This window comes from Pteropus medius, unplaced genomic scaffold (assembly GCF_902729225.1).
Source record: "Pteropus medius unplaced genomic scaffold, Ma_sr-lr_union100, whole genome shotgun sequence".
Taxonomy (NCBI): domain Eukaryota; kingdom Metazoa; phylum Chordata; class Mammalia; order Chiroptera; family Pteropodidae; genus Pteropus; species Pteropus medius.
This window is the reverse complement of record NW_024351731.1, coordinates 64161-80346: the sequence shown is the minus strand read 5'-3', so window position 1 is coordinate 80346 and position 16186 is coordinate 64161. Positions and strand designations below refer to the sequence as shown.

At 37.9% G+C, this 16186-nt stretch overlaps 1 protein-coding gene across 6 annotated transcripts in view; it reads left to right on the top strand.

Moving 5' to 3' along the window:
- Positions 1 to 16186, top strand: part of CYRIB (CYFIP related Rac1 interactor B) — a 121128-nt gene that overhangs the window by 53121 nt on the left and 51821 nt on the right. The gene's annotated exons all lie outside the window — the stretch shown is intronic.

The window sequence follows — 16186 nt, the reverse complement described above, 5'->3', positions numbered from 1 at the left end:
CCCTGTCCCCAACTCCCACCTCCCTTTCCCCTCCGCGGCCGCCTTTCCTCTCGTGCTCGTCCCCGGATCCACACCTCCTTCCCCACCGGACTTGCTGCCCAGCCCTCCCGGTCATCCGCGTTGAAGTTGGTGTCCTCATTGGCCACCCGTACCTTCCACCTGTGCAACTAGACCATCCAACTTAGATACTACGTTGACCTCTTAATTCCCAGCGTTTAAAGCCCCGAGTCTCAGTCCCAGGGTGTGGTCTTAGTGTGCTTCCAAAACACACAGTTTCTACCATAATTACCCAAATCTATGACTGTCAGACTGTAGTGGGAGTGGCAGTCGCTGTGTTTGTGTGTGTGCGTTGGCTAGTCTGTGCCATACCAAATATCTTTTTTTCCTGGAGGAGTATCTAGGATGGATGGATTTTCTCTAAATGTAAAATTTGGCAGAAGATTGTTATTCTTTCTACTCCTCCACATTCCTTCTCGTTCGGTTCCCTGACTGATTTGCAACATTACCAGTTAATACTGTTGTTGGTGAGACTTTTTCTGGTGCCATCTGTCAATAACAGTTATGGAGTGTCCCCTGATGTGCAGAATACTGATGAAATGCCTGGATTCATGCAGCACTACGAAATGCCATTCTGGATCAGTCAAAGATTTTTGGAATTTGTTTACACTTTTCCCCCCTCCTGTAAATTTATTGAGTTTGCCATTTTTATACGCCTCAATCTTTATGTGGAAAATGTTATATCAGTCAGTTTTGTGTACTTATAGTCTCGCAGCTTGTCACACTGACATTCTAGAGTACTGGTGTATATAGCTAACGGAATTTCAATCACTTGGGTGGTTATGGACTTATTGTAAGTCACTTTAGACTTACTTATATACCTCAAGAAAATTACACTGATCCTTTTAATTCTTCAATTCCGTTTAATAATAGAAGCAGAAACGTTGTGTCTAGCACGTGATAATTGGGGCTTATTTGATGCCCGTTTGTAAAGTATTGCAGTTAACTAAAACTGCCTGGTTGGCATTCATAAAATGAGATGGTAGCACTTTTTTTTTTTTTGTTTTTAAATGTGACATTCTTAGTTCATAATAATGAACTCCACGGAAGATTCTCGAAGTACATCTACCTGCATATCAATATGATACAATTGCTAGCAATATTAGTAGCATTTTCTAACAGCCTTTTCTTCTGGTGAGCTGGGTGTTAAAAAGACACTTGGCTGTTTGTCCCCATTTAGGTTTTACATGACCACTCAAGCGGTAAGATTTCTTAACTCCTAGTCAAGATTGCATTGTTTTGGCAGAGCAGTTTTGCTAGATAAAATATTTTTTAAATTTCTTAAAACTTCAGTAGTTATGTAGCTGCCTCAGAGGAAACATTTTGCAAAATGTAGGATATATAGTATGTACTCTAGATTGTTTGATAATTGGATAGAGGCTAGATTTTTCTCTCCTAAGAAGGAGGTTGATCAAAGGGAGGCATGATTAGTAAGTCGATTCTACAACAAAAATATAATTTCAGATGCCGAGTGAGAAACTAAGTGAATGCAGTTTATTTCTGATAGCTTATAGGTGACATTTGATGTAATTAAATTTATAATTCATTTCTCTAAACATTCCCTCAAAAATGGACTAAAAAATTATATATTAAATAGCATCACTCTTGAGATTATTTGGCTCATATTTGAAGTGGTCATTTACTTTTACTTAGTAATTGAAACGTAGAGGGATGCTTCTTTCATTTTACTCCGAGCCTCCTTGCGGAAAATACTGGACTGCCACTTACACGAGGTTATTTAACTCGTTAAGTATTGATGCACTCAAATGCTAGATCCTATAATTTGCTCTTACACTGTTTAAGGAAAACAAAATTATAATATTTGGAAATGTTAATTATATTGTTAGTGGCATGTCCACTATTATTTTTGATCTCTCCTTTTCAGTTAGTTACTTGACCAGAGTTTAGCACAGTGCCTGCCTACTGCACAGTGGATACTTAATAAATGTTTTGAATAATTTAATGAATGGCAAGGTCAAAGAGTTTTGGACTGTAACATTGTGTAATTATGTGGCAAAAGTTTTGGAGAAATGTTGATTGCTCTCAGCTGCAGTTTTCTCAAGTAGCTTGTGTATTTTGAGGATTGCTATGTTTGATTATTAAACTGCTTTGAGGTCTTTGGGAAGAAAGTACAATAGACATGTCTTTCTGTGTTATGCTTTAGTTCGTTGAATAGATTTATTCACTGAGAATGGATATTTGATATATGTATCTTGTCAGCATTCATGAGCAGTAGTTAATTCAGATAATTTCTCGTGTATGTAAAGTTTCTAAAAGCATAAATTCATGGTTGTGTGAGCTCATCCTATATTATGATCAGATCACTAAATTAGTTAATTTTTCAAGGAATATTTTATGTAGCAAAAATGGAAGGCATAATCTAATGTGACAATGATTACTTACTATTTCGGCGGTGGTGATGACGATAATAGTAACTAACACTTCCTTAGTACTTCCTCCTTGCCAGGCAGTTTGTTCTAAGGTCCGTTCTAAGGCCTTGTTGGGTCAGTCTTAGTATTTCCATCTCACAGACTAGGAAACTGAAGTTAAACTAAAATAACACAGCTACTAGGTGATGAAACTGGGTCTTGGCTCTTCCTTGTGCTGTAATAGTGAACACCTACCTGGCAAGTTCTTTATATGCCTTTAGTTTTATGACAACTCTATAAGGTGTAGGTTAATTCCTAAATTAGTTCCTAATAATAGGGAAGTAAGGCTCAAAGAGCCTTACTGGTAACTCATGGTAACTCATCCAAGTGCACTCAAGTAGAATGAGGAAGGCTGGCATTTAAACCCAGGGCTCTATGACTTGTAGTCTTTACTGAAATTGTTTCAGAGTACTAATTTGAGGTCCTGTATTTGATATTATATATTTAGAAGGCATACTTAAAACAGAAAATCTCAGAACTTTGAGCTGGCACACAGGCTGGATAATGTTCACTTGTTCTGTACTTTTGTGAGCATATACAGAATTATAATTTTCTGCTCCTTAGCTGTAGCTCGCCCCTTTCCCTCTCATGAAAGTATATTGGAATGCAAGTGAGTGAACATTTGTTAAACTTTTTAAACAAGGACATCATTCTTAGGATTTTGATTCTTTGAATATACACATTTCTTGTGGCACAGCTTACATTCTGATAGTGGTGCCATGGGTGAGAATGGCTGTTTTGAAAGACATCGGGTGATTTTGTTTAAATAGAAGACCTATTGCAAAGATATATTTTCTATAGCTGTTTAATTCATTTTGAAAAGATAATGTTCAGTAGTGCTATTGTATGGAACACCAAGACTTTCAATTTTGTACAGTCATTTTCTGTCACGCAAGTAATCTATACGTGATGTATTTTAGTTCGGTATGTTTTAGATCTGGACTGATGCAGACATTTTCACTGTGCCTAGAATACTTTTTCCAATCATAAAATGGAATGTTCTCAGATAATTCAAATTATGTTGATACTAATTTAGGTCAAACAATTTCAGAAAACACTCTATGAAAAAATTATTACATATTCCCAGGTAATATTATTTGGGGATTATTTATGCCATTTTTCTGTTCTTAGTGAGGGAAGTAGAGAATCGAAGACACTTATGTAAATGAAATCTGAGATTTACTAGGTCTTGAACTGGACTTTTGTAGTTTGTTGACTTGTACTCTTTTTTTTTTTCCTTTGCCTGATTTTTTAAAAAATAAATTTATTTATTTTAATTAGTTTCAAGTATACAATACATTGGTTAGACATTTATATGGTTCATAAAATGATCCCCCTAATTGCTCCTCTCTCCTCTGGTTTTCCTGACTTGTACTCTTACTGATAGATTCTACTCATTATAAAATTTGAGTGTGTTGGACAAAAGCGTTGCATTTAAGCTCCGATTTGCACTTGTCTGATAGTGGGAAGATTCTAAGATTATCCATAAATTGGGAATAATGTCTGCTATGTGCCTCACAACACTCTTCTGAAATTTTTATATTAACTTCAATGCAGTGTAATAGGGGAGGCAGAATATTTTGTTAAAATAGTATTTCTAAGTCGAATCATCGTTAAATTTTTTTGTTGTTTTTGACCAGTGGTATATGTTTGCCATTAATCACCCAAGTAGTTATTGAGTACATAAGAAGGAGTATGTGGAGTGAGTGAAATAATCAAGTGTGTCTTTTCAAAGGATTGTTCTGACAGCGTTTGGAGAATAGATCGAAGGTGAAATAAGAATACAGGTAGGCAAGCTAAGAGGCTGTTGCTAGAATCCAGGACTTGATAGTGATCGGTACTTGAGTATTGACAATGGAGGAATGATATTAATTCTGTAAGGGTTGATGATTTATTGGATGTTGGCTCCGTTGAGCCAGTACCTTTGCGTCTGGTAGTGGAGTAGGGGATACATTTCTCTGGAGGGCTTGCTACCACTGTTTTATGTACAGTCGGGAAGCTCCTGGGGCCAAGGCAAAGCCAGTTGTAGTCTCAAATGTGCATTTTTAGTTGACTTTCGACATTATTAGTCATTGAGTATGAGTTGGCCCACCCCAGAGTAAGAATATCACTCGGGAGACTCATGAGGCCTCCATGAGTCAGGCATTCCGTTTCCACAAGAGCCCAGTAGCCAGCTAATAGCTGCTTTACAAAAGGGGTGTGGCTGATAGCTGTGTCAGGGAGGCGAAGAGTCCAAGACTCCCAGGGGGACCCCCAGGTGGAAACTGCCTCCCTTTGTCAGAGGCTCCGGTCAGTAAAATCACAAGTCACAGAGACTTGTAACCTAACTTGGTCATTAGAGTTGAGAGGCCCTTAAAACACTAGCACTTTTCTACGAGCAGCCTTTCCTGTTTGGGAGAATCCCCTCTGGCACTTATGAGGAAGTACGGACAAGCACGTAACATCAATTCCTACTATACATTAGGATATAGAGGCATCAACTAGAGGATGTTGAATTGGCCCAAAGAGCCGCACCCATAAGTCACACTCATTTCCTTTTCCTACACAAACCCCGTTAACGGAATCTGGATGTTCCCACCCTCTAGGAGACCAGATAGGATGGTGATGACCTGGCGCCTACATCCAAGAGAGCCATAAAACGTTGGGCCCCTCTAAAGTTTCCTGGGTGGCCTCAGAGGGGTCTGTAGGGCCTTAAGTCCCCTTGGGGTTCTGGGAGATCTCAGCCCATCACTTAACCATTTTCCTCTGTAAAGCAGAAGAGTTTGGAGGTGCAAGAAGGGAGGGATGGAGAGGGAGGTGGCACGGAGGGAGAGCGCAGCTCTGTGCCGTGATCAGTCACTTTTGGTCACTGCCTCTCGGTTCAGCCAAAAGAACTTCTTAATACTTTTTATATAAAGCTCTGTGTTGGCAGCAAGATCATCCTTACTTCAGTCTATTTTAGCTTTGGGGATTCCTTGGCTGAGCAGTCACAGCCATGTTGCGTTTCACCTGTAGACACAGGGCTCGTTGCCCCATGACACATCCCTTCCTCTGCTGGCCTGGAGAATGAACAACCAATACACCATCTGAGTGGCCGATCTCAGTCCCACTTTTCACTGCTTGGTTTCTAAACAGTCATTTAACTCCTGTTAACTGGGAGGACAGTAGCGATCTTTGTCCCCATCTTCCCCCGACTCGCCACTAGTAACTCTCCAGTCCCAGGATGTCTTCTCATTTTCCAGAACTCTGCCCTTGGGGACATTTATTTTCTCTAGAAAGCCGTGACTCTTCAGCATCACATCCTTGTTGCCAAAACTTCAAGAACCATGACGGTCTGAGATCTTGCCCTGCTTGCAAGCTAATAGGTTACCCTGCCACGTTTTCATGGTAGAAGACGTGAGACTCCTGTGTAAGAGATGAAGGACAGTTTATTACTCTCAGTAATAAAAATCTGTGCCAGTTTCCTGGTCCTCAGAGGGCTGTGCTATTGGAGAGAAGCCCTGAGTTTAGAGAACCCAGATTTTTTGTAGTGAGCGGTAGCATGCCTGTCCTTAGCTCTAGAAGGGTACCTTATATTATACTGGACAGTACGTGTGCCTATCCTTTGCTCGAGAGAGAGACACCATCTTTACCTTTCAAGGCTGTTCAATACATAGATATTCTTGAAAATATAGTTAAGAGCAAAGGGCAGTTGGTACCTCTGCTTGTAACACATTCAGAAAAGACAAACCCAGCATATGTAAATTATACCTCAGTAAATCTGACTTAGAAAAAGTGCCTGGCATGTAGTATTGGTGTTCATTTCAATGATGTATTTTTTGGGGAGCAAACCTCTGTGCATTGACATTGGTGGAATTTTGAGATTAATTTTCTCCAAGGCAAGTTGGTAACTAATAACATTTACTCAAAAAAATGACTCATCTATTCAGACATCTCGATTCGAAATAAAGAATATGTGGTCTTTGAAGAATTTCAGGGACATTAAATTAGAGTGAAATAGGAGAAAACCACTTTAGGTTGCAGTGCATGAGATTACTTTGCTTTTGTTTATATCAATCTACATACAGTTGTTCTTTACTTAAAATTCTGGCAAATTCTAACTATGTTAAACTAAGCAAAACATTATAAAGTGAGGCTTCCTCTCCTTTAGATTTTGGGAAATGTAAATTTAGGAGAGTAGGAAAGGCTAGCATAATTAGTTGGAGGGAGGCTTAAACTTGCAATTTTTAATTTTTTTTTTTTAAGGCAGCAAGTCTCCATTTTATCGATTAACATCACCCAGTTCCTCCCTTCCAGGTATTTTCTATAAACAAGCATTTGAAAAATATTATTTTGAAACCTAATTTGCTGAAGATTATCTGTTACACTTGAACTTGTTTTGACTTAAATATTTAACAACGTATTCTGGTACTACAGAAATATATGTACAAATTTGGTTTTAAAAGTACAGAGAAATCAGCTTCATTTATTCTGTTTGAGTTAAAGTGAACACATATGTACAGATTTGTAACTATGGTGGTGCCAGTTGCTAGTGGGTAAAAAGTAGGTTGATGCCTGAGAATCAAAGGCTGAAGCATTTTGGAAATGGTCTTTGATAATTGGGGCTTCCTATATTCAAAATATAAATATATTAAATTAAAGCTTTTCCTTGTTATTTATAGAACAGTATGTTGAAGCAGCAGTCAAACTATGTAGCCTGGGGTTGGCAACCTTTTCGAAATGGGTGTGCCAGAGTTCCATTATAGTATGTGTCATGGCGACAACTGGTCAGTATTCTGTCTTTGGTATGTGTCACTGACCCCTTCCTAGTAGTCCATTAGCTTATTCAATATGCATCTTTTAAGGACTTCATTTTAGCTGATTTTCAGTGTTCTTTATAAGCGGCTTTTCAAAATACTGTATATTGTTTTATTAAAATCACGTAATTTTTAAAACCATTCTCAGCTTGCCTAGGTTGGGTCAGTAGATAGCTTATGCATTTCAGTAACTTGAAAAATATTTAAGAATTTCAAAATTCTTCCCAGTTGAGGTATACAAACAAACCTTTTCATAAAGTTATTTGCCTGCCTCTGGTCTCCCAGGGCCCTTCAAAGATCTTATTTGGGCCTCACAAGTAAGAGATGATGAACAGTTTTTAAAAATGTATAAGTGGTTTACAGTATTATTGAGAACTCTCCTCAAGCATAAAGTAGGGCTAAACAGGTACTTTAGGATAACTGATCCTTGCTGTTTTTCTCCCCTTGTAGCAAAGTCACAAGTCTTGTTAACTAATTGTACCTAATTTTTACATACACCCTTTTCCCTCATTCTCTGTCAGATGGAAACTGTTAAGAAACCTTTTCATGAATTAGCTGACAGTACTGGAAAAGAGAATGCCAAGAACTGTTCATTACTTGAATAGTAGTCAGTAGATTTAAATATTTAATGTGTTCTGGTATTTCATAAATATATTTACCAAATTATTTTCAAAGTACTGAGAAGTGAACTTCATTTATTCCATTCATTTGGGTTGGTACATGAGTTTACTTCCAAGCTTTCGGCCCCTCTGTTTAGATACAGCCTCACTGGATTTCTAGCCAAAGAGAATCTGGATCAGGCTTCGGGGAGTTCTGCTTCTTTTTTAATCTCTGGTGTAGGATCTTACTGGACGTGGCCCAGTTTCGAAACATGTTTATCAACCAATAAGTTCCCTGTCTCCTATCGTATTTCATCTTCATTCCTACCCCCAGCCCCAGGCAACCGCTTACCTACTTTCTGTCTGTGTAGATTTTCCTTTTCTGGACATTTCTTTTAAATGAAATCTTTTGATATATAGTTTTTTTTTAAGTGCTTGGCTTCTTTCACTTCATGTTCTTGAGGTTCATCCTTGTTGTTGAGTGCATCGCTAGTTTGTTCCTTTTTCTTGCTGAGTAGTATTCCATTATATGAATATACCACGTTTTGTTTATGCATTTATCAGTTGATGGACGCTTGGATTGTTTCTACTTTTTGGCTGTTAGGAATAATACTGCCACAAACATTTGCATACAAATATTTGTGCAGCCTTATGTTTTCACGTTTTGGGGTGGATGCCTAGGAATGGAATTGTTGGGCCATATGGTAAATTTATGTTTAATTTTTAAGGAAACTGCTGAACTACTGTTCAGACTATACCTTTTTATATCCCACCAGCAGCGTATGAGGATTTTAGTTTCTTTAAATCCAACACTAGTCATTGTCTTTTTGGATTATAACCATTTTAGTGGGTATAAAGTGCTATATCATTTAGTGGGTATGAAGTGGTTTGAATTTTTGGTGAAATGTCTATCAGCTCTTGCCCGTTTTTTTAAATTAGGTTGTCTTTTTTGTGAGTCGTTGGAATTCTTTTTATATTTTGGATCCAAGTCCTTTAGCAGATACATGATTTGCAAAAGTTTTCTCCCAGTCTGTGGTTCGTCTCTTTATTTTCTTAATGGTATTTTTTGAAGTGCAAGCATTTTGAATTTCAGTGGAGTCCAGTTCATCTTCTTTGTCTAATCTAAGCTCATGAAATTTACTCCAATGTTTTCGTATTAAAATTTTATAGTTTCAGCTCTTACATTTAGGTCTGTGATCCATTTTTAAATAACTTTTGTATATATGTGAGCTAAATCTCTAAGTTCATCTTTTTCATAGGACATCCAGTTGTCATGGCGCTGTTTGTTGAGAAGATCCTTTCCCCCACTGAAGTGCCTTGGTAGCTTTTTTGATCATCAGTTGACCGTGGATAAAAGAGTTTATTTCTGGACTCTCATTTCTGTTTCATGGACCTACACGTCTGTCCTTCTGCCAGTACCACATGTCTTGATTACTGTAGCTTTTAATACCATATTTTAATAATGCGAATAACATTTCTTACAAAAATATATGCTCATGTTTGTAAAAAATTGAGTGATAAAGTAAAAGAAGAAAGCAAAGATCACCATCTAAGTAGTCACTATTTGGTGACATCTCTCCAGACGTCTCTGCACATACATGCGTGTGGTATGCGCGCACACACACTCCACAGTTACACATGAAGTCACATCAGTATCTGCCCACGCTCATTGTTCTTGTGTACTTAGTGAGTGAATACGTTTATTGTCAGCTTTAAGAGAGGACTGATTATTTTCTTCTTCAGGCACTTCTGTAATCTCATGAGTTTTTACTGACAAACTTCTGAGAAGAGCAAAATTCTTTGGGGTAAGAACTATGAATACTTTACTAGTACGTTAAATGAAATTTATTTCTCACTTCATCTGCTGAAGAATGACTTTAAAGCAAAATTTTAAGTGTGTTCTCTGTGAATGGATGGCAAATTATGTGTGAAACTTTAACAAAATTAATCCCAGAATCCATTTTTAAACATTTAAAGTTTCCACCAATCTGCTCTTGAGTATTAGATTAACTTTTTGGCAGTTGAGATAATGAGTGTGGAGCCAGTAAGTATAGGTGTGTGGTGATCGTTTTATTTGCAGTCATATGAGGACTGATCCCCTTCTCGAGCTCGGTTTTACTGTGTTAGTAAAGGAGTCACAGCCTTCGTGAATTCAGCCTTGTAACCCTAATGAAGCGGGTTCCTGAGACACTTTCAGCAGCCTTCATGGAATTGTGACAAACCCGGAAACACTTCTCAGCTGAGTGGGGGTCAGATCCCAGAAATTCCCGACATGGACATTTTTCTTGTAGTATGATTTTTTTATGATGACTACATGGTTTAAAAATCACATTTAAAGATGTAACAGGTATAGAAGACCGTACAGATTATGCCTAATTTTGAAAAGATTGGACTTGAACCTCTGGCCGTGGGGAGCCATTAAAGGTTTTGAGTTTGGGGAGTGAGACACTGAGTCAGGTTTCAGAAAGCCATCTACAGAGCGCTTTAATGGAAATTTGGTATTTGACAAAGGCATGCTTAAATTGTGTGGGAGGTTGGATTGGTCGAAGAAATTATATAAATGAAGTGTTTTTATACAAGATTTTTAAAAGTTAAAACTCGAAATAAGAAATTTTCAGATGACTAGTGGACTCTTTGTAGAAAGGAAAGCTAACTCTGTGTGCTGGGATTATGGATATTTCTTCCTGCTTTTTGTGGAAAATTTAGAAAAATCTTAAATATGTTATATAATAAGATATTAAAATGGAACTCTTATTCTGAGTCTGACCGTGAGTTAGTAGATGCATATTTCTAAAGTGAATTCTAAGAACACCATGCAGGTCTTACAAAAGAAAGAGCCAGAAAATGGATCTTGTGACTTCTAACACCTACCCCGTCTGTTGGCATAGAGAGGTTCAGGAAGTTGGAAATTTAGAAGAGTTTTTTGAACTGAGTTCGAAACTGGAAAGAGTTTTTGAACCAAGTTGTTGGTGTACTAGGAGTTTCCCTGATCTCTACCACAACCATCTTGGAGTGCTCCCCTTCAAGCACGGGGGCTTTATGGTTTGGAGGACACAGCGGGTGGATGTCTGTCTCACTGACACCTGGATGGAAGCGGGGTGTCTGCTCTGGCAGCACAGCAAAGTGGAGTTGCTGTGCAGGTGGACTGCCCATCCCCCTAGAGTGCTTTGGGGTAGAGGGTACATGTTTTCCATAGGCCAGGTGAGGGCCACTAGTGAACGAAAGCTTGTAGGATCCAGGTGGCGGTGTAGAGGAGGATCCAGGTGGCAGTGTAGAGGGCCGAATAAATACCTGGATTCCCAGAGGAAACGATTGCTCTGCCTCAAGGGAATTGCAGTGAGAGGTCCCGGGTGGCTGGGTGGCAAGAGCTTCTAAGGAATCCCTGAGAGCTTTCTCCGCCAGATAAGCTTTACACACTGGGAGTGGAGGGAGTGCCTGTGCCCTCTAGGGACTGTAATTGCCCCACCTGGGGTTAGTAAGCACAGTGCTCTTTGTGCTCCTGAGGGCTGGCCTGCCACAGTCAGGGCTGAGACAAGGGGAGAAGCTGTAACGTTGAATGAAAATTCTTAACAATTATACTAAACTGGATCTCTCAATTTTAAACTCAGATTGTTTTTGTAACTTGGAAATGACTAAATTTATAGGCTTGCCTAAATAATGTTCAGGGCTATTAACTATTGCCACAGAATAACTTTAAAGGACAGTCGTGGACAGAAAGTTGCCTTATGGTTACATCCCACAGGTTCTGCTTGTTCAGGATAATGGTTACAATTATTTTTCTAATAAAGACATCAGAAAAAGTGAATTTTCATAAGAATGTGCCCATTGTGGCGTTTTGTCGTAGAATAGCATCCTCCCCTTTGGGACTGGGCAGATCTGTGCATGAGTCAGATCGACCCCTTATCAACATTGACATGAGGTCAGTAAAACAATTTTTGAGGTTTATTTTTCTCATTTACTTTTTACAAATAGGATAATGTCACTTGCTCTTGTAGTATTTTGTGAAAAAAATTACGGTTTATAGCAAAATGCGTGATACGTGGTTGGTATTCACAAAGTGTCTCTTGTAGTTTTAAATATATTCTTCCTCTCCTCACCCTGTGTTTCGCTTTCTCTAAACGTATTCCTTTAAAAGTATCAAATGCTTTAGCGGATTCCGTACGACTATAGGATGCTATCAAGAATGTAAGAAATGTTAGTTTTTAGTATGGCTAAAAAATTCTGTATTTGATTTGAAATGTGAAAGATTTTCAAAAAGAATGAAAAGTAGTTTTACTTATATGTTAGTTTTTAGTGAAGAAGCATATGAAATAGGGGTCTAAAGAAAAGGTAGGCCTAGGTGAGAACCCTTTCATCACTGTTCTTGGATCAGTTTGGGACACATAAAACAAAAAGAAGCAATCTTGTTGCAGAGAAAACATGTTGTAAGAACTTTTTTTTTAGTTCTGTATTTGATATATTTTTTTAAAATTTTGGTATTTTGACATCTTTTTGGATGTTCTCATACTTTTTTAATGTTCAAATTTTATACTTTGAAACTTAAAATTCCATTTTTAATGAATAGGCACCTCTTAAATATATCAGAAAGCTGGTTTGAAACATCTTTTATGTCTTAGCACCTTTATCGTTATACTCTGCACCTGAGAGTTATATTTGTAACATAGTTAAGTTTTGCTTATTTGTAGGATGGGTTTAAATTAGGAAGGAAATTATAATTGGCTTTCTGTTTGAGTTCAGAATATCTTTATAATTCATAACGAAAGGGTGTTTGGTTGCAAATTGCAGAAACTAACAGGGTAATTAGGATGGAAAAGGCATTCATTGGGATGATGGCAGGTAGCTCGCGGAGCTGGTGGAGAGACCAGGAATCCAGATTCAGAACAGAGCAGTTTACCAAGAGGGCGAGCATCAAGAAAGCACAGCCCAGATTACATTGTAATACACCTGGTTAGGACACTGTGACACTGGTCTCTTGTTGCTGCCCATGTGATTGATTTCTCAAGTATCCCTGGTCTTTGGACCATTCTCTCAAGAAAGGAAGTTGTGGGGGCGGAGGTGCAGCAATTGTGGGCTGACCTTTCCTGACCTCCATGCTTGCATGCCATTGACGCTCCACATCTCCTTTGGGAGACCCTTGATACATGGAACAGGACTGCAGGCAAGGCTCTTAACTGGGGTTTAGATAGTATAAGCCACCCTAGGTTCCACCAGACCCTCACCCAGGTGATAGGTCCTATTGCTGGGCCACAGTTGAGCATCTGGAGACGATAAAGGAGGGTTCCCCACAATCGTCTGCGTGCCGTTGACTCTCCACATCTCCTTTGGGAGGCCCTTGGCCTGGCAGATTTAACTTGGCCAAAACTGAGCTGCTTTTTTGTAACCCTGTACCTGCCCCTTCCCATTTAGGCAGGTATCTTAGAAGTTTTCTTATAATCTGGACTTGTCTGTTTTATGTCTTCTTATAACTAGAACCAGGTTAAACATATATGACAGGTATTTTACATAGGACAGCATTGTATCATATCAGGAGGCATGTAATGTCTGTCACATTTTTTGGTGACTCTTAGTTTGATCCCTCAGTTAAGGTGGTGTCTGCCAGTGCTTGCCGTTGTGAAGGCTGGCTTGCTTGCCTGCTGGCCCGCCTGCCCACTGGCCTGCCTGCCCACCTGCCTGCCTGCCCATCCTCCTTTCCTCCCTCTCTACTTCCTTCCCTTCCTTCCTTCCTTCCTTCTTTCCTTCCTTTTCTATTTTTTGTCTGGTGAGGACCCACTTCCTGGTTCATAGATGGCCATCTTCCAGGTGTGTTGTCACGTGATAAAAGGGTCAAGAGAGCTCTCTGGGCCTCTTTTGTAAGGGCACCAATACCATTCATAAGGGCTCTGCCCTCATGACCTAATTACCTCCCAGAGGCCCCACCTCATGTCATCACCTCAGAGTTAGATTTCAACATTGTAATTGTTGAGGGTGGGGGGACACAAGCAATCAGTCTATTTTAATTACATTTCTCTTTTCAATTAGTAAAGAATCTGTAGCGTAATACTTTAGGACCATGTGAATATATGGTTCCCCCAAATTGTTAACCTAGTAGTTTAGCATAGGAGAGAACAGGAACTCTAATATAATAGCTGTTAATGTGTGTCTGAATAATAGCTGTCAATTGTTATTAAGAAGTTATGGAACAAAAAACTCCAATGTTAGTTTTTAGTACAGTAAATATAAGTATATGTTTCATCGCCATAAACAAATCTTGAGTAGAAGCTGATTTAATCAAGATTATTAATCATTCTTTAATTTGGAGTTTAAAGGTAATAATTTATGGCTATTTTGTATAATTTTATGGCCAAGTGTATATTTAATTTTTTTAAAATAAGACTAATAATGTCTGAGAAAAGGGTATATCAGGAAGGAGGCTGGATTTGCTGGATAAAATAAATATTATCTGTTAGCTTCAGTGATCAGTACTTTTTCCTTGTCTGTCATTTAGGGTCTATCACATTTTTTCTCCATATTCATAGTTTCAATACTACAGAGTTTTTTTTTCTGCTTTTATTGTCACCTTTTAAAATGCTTTTCTCTTAATTCAAGGAAGCCAGGTCTACTTTCTGGTTGACTGAAAATTTGTCATGTTACATGAAATCTGTTCTAGATAGAATGGATTCCTAGAGACTAAATTAAAACAAAAGTTATACAGTGAAAGTTAGAATATATAGATACTCTTACATTTGGTAGAAATTAAGAGAAAATGAAAAGGAGGAATAAAAGATGTACAGATTTTTGTAAGATTTTGGTAAACGAGCAGAGCAGCAGATGATAAAACAGCAAGGATGTTATGAGTTAAATTTTTCAAAATTAGTTTTGTTATATTGAAATTTTGTTTTAAAATCATATCGTTCATTTTATCTTTTTTCCTGTCTGAAATATCTAGGTAAAAATTATCGATGATATGAAAGTATTCATAACAGCAGTCAAAGTATTGCGAAGCTGCAGTTTGTAGGTATTTATGTGTTGAAAATCATTTCAACTAAGATGTTTAAGTCTGAAATAAAGAGCATGATTCTAGTTTCTACTCTATATAGCTTGGAGAAGTTTTAACTTGTTGATTTGCTTCCTATTCCTGTGTTTGTACTGTTTTGAGACTAAAATGTTCAAATCGGCTGTTTTGAGCATGTAGTACAAAATAGTATGTGTGCATGTGGACAGTGATTTCAGGAAATTACAATTTCTTCTTACTATGTAAAGATAACATTAGGCAATATACATATATACGTATGTCAGAATCCGAAAATACTAAACGTTTTCACTTCATTATCTCTGCAAAACCTCTAAATGTTAGGATAAACAAAGTTCCACTAAAGAATTACCAGCTCATTTGAGAAATTAAATTAACCTATATGATGTGATGATTTTGTAGTTGTGTGTATTGATATTTTATCTGTTGAACCATTAGATATCATCTGGCTACTAGTGGAGATTTCATTCTTAGGAGAAGATCCTGTAAGACCTGTAAGGTAGTTTTAATCAGAGGAGAGGGTGGACACAGGAAAAAAGCATTTCATCCCAGGATGCATGGTGGACTATGTGTTTTAAAGATAAAGCTTCAACACATAAGTATACCCTCTTTGATCATTAAAGAGTAGTTTTTAGAATAGTACATGTCCTTTTTTGAAAGTGTTTTCAAATTTTGGTTTGTGAATTCAGGCTCGAATAGTCAAAATCTGAAATTATCTAAACTCTCCAATAAGTAGAAATTAAAGAAGGGCAAACAGACTAATTTTCAAACATGCATAGCAAATCGGATAGTACGAGTTGAAAAAATTAGTGGGATTGAAAAATCCCGTCCATTGTTCTGTGAGGTTCTTGGTGTTGCCTCAGCCTCAGCCTAACAAAGCCTTTTTTCTTACGGGCTTTTGTGTTAATCTGTTATTTGTCCCGTGTTAGCAGTCAGATGGCTAGCATTTAAAATCCCTCTTTTAGGAGGAAAGAATATTCTCCTTTTCCATGTTAGCCAAATGTTCATAAAAATCCTTTAGAAATGGTTCTACTTAATTTAAAGCAAAAGAAAAAAGTCTTGGAAGTTCTTAGTGGTGATGGCACTTTTTTAAACATTACAAGGCAAACTCAAATGTCATCACTTCTAGTTTTCTTTGACACTGTCCTCTAGTGATTGACTATAATTCAGTTACTCCCTCATCTGTTTTCTCATAGCAGTTTATCCACAGAAGTCTAGTATAGTGTTCCACTTAATTTTAAATGCTATATTGTAGCAGTTTGTTTACATGTCATCATTTCAAACCGTCAGCTTCTGGAGGGCAGGTCTTACCAGCAT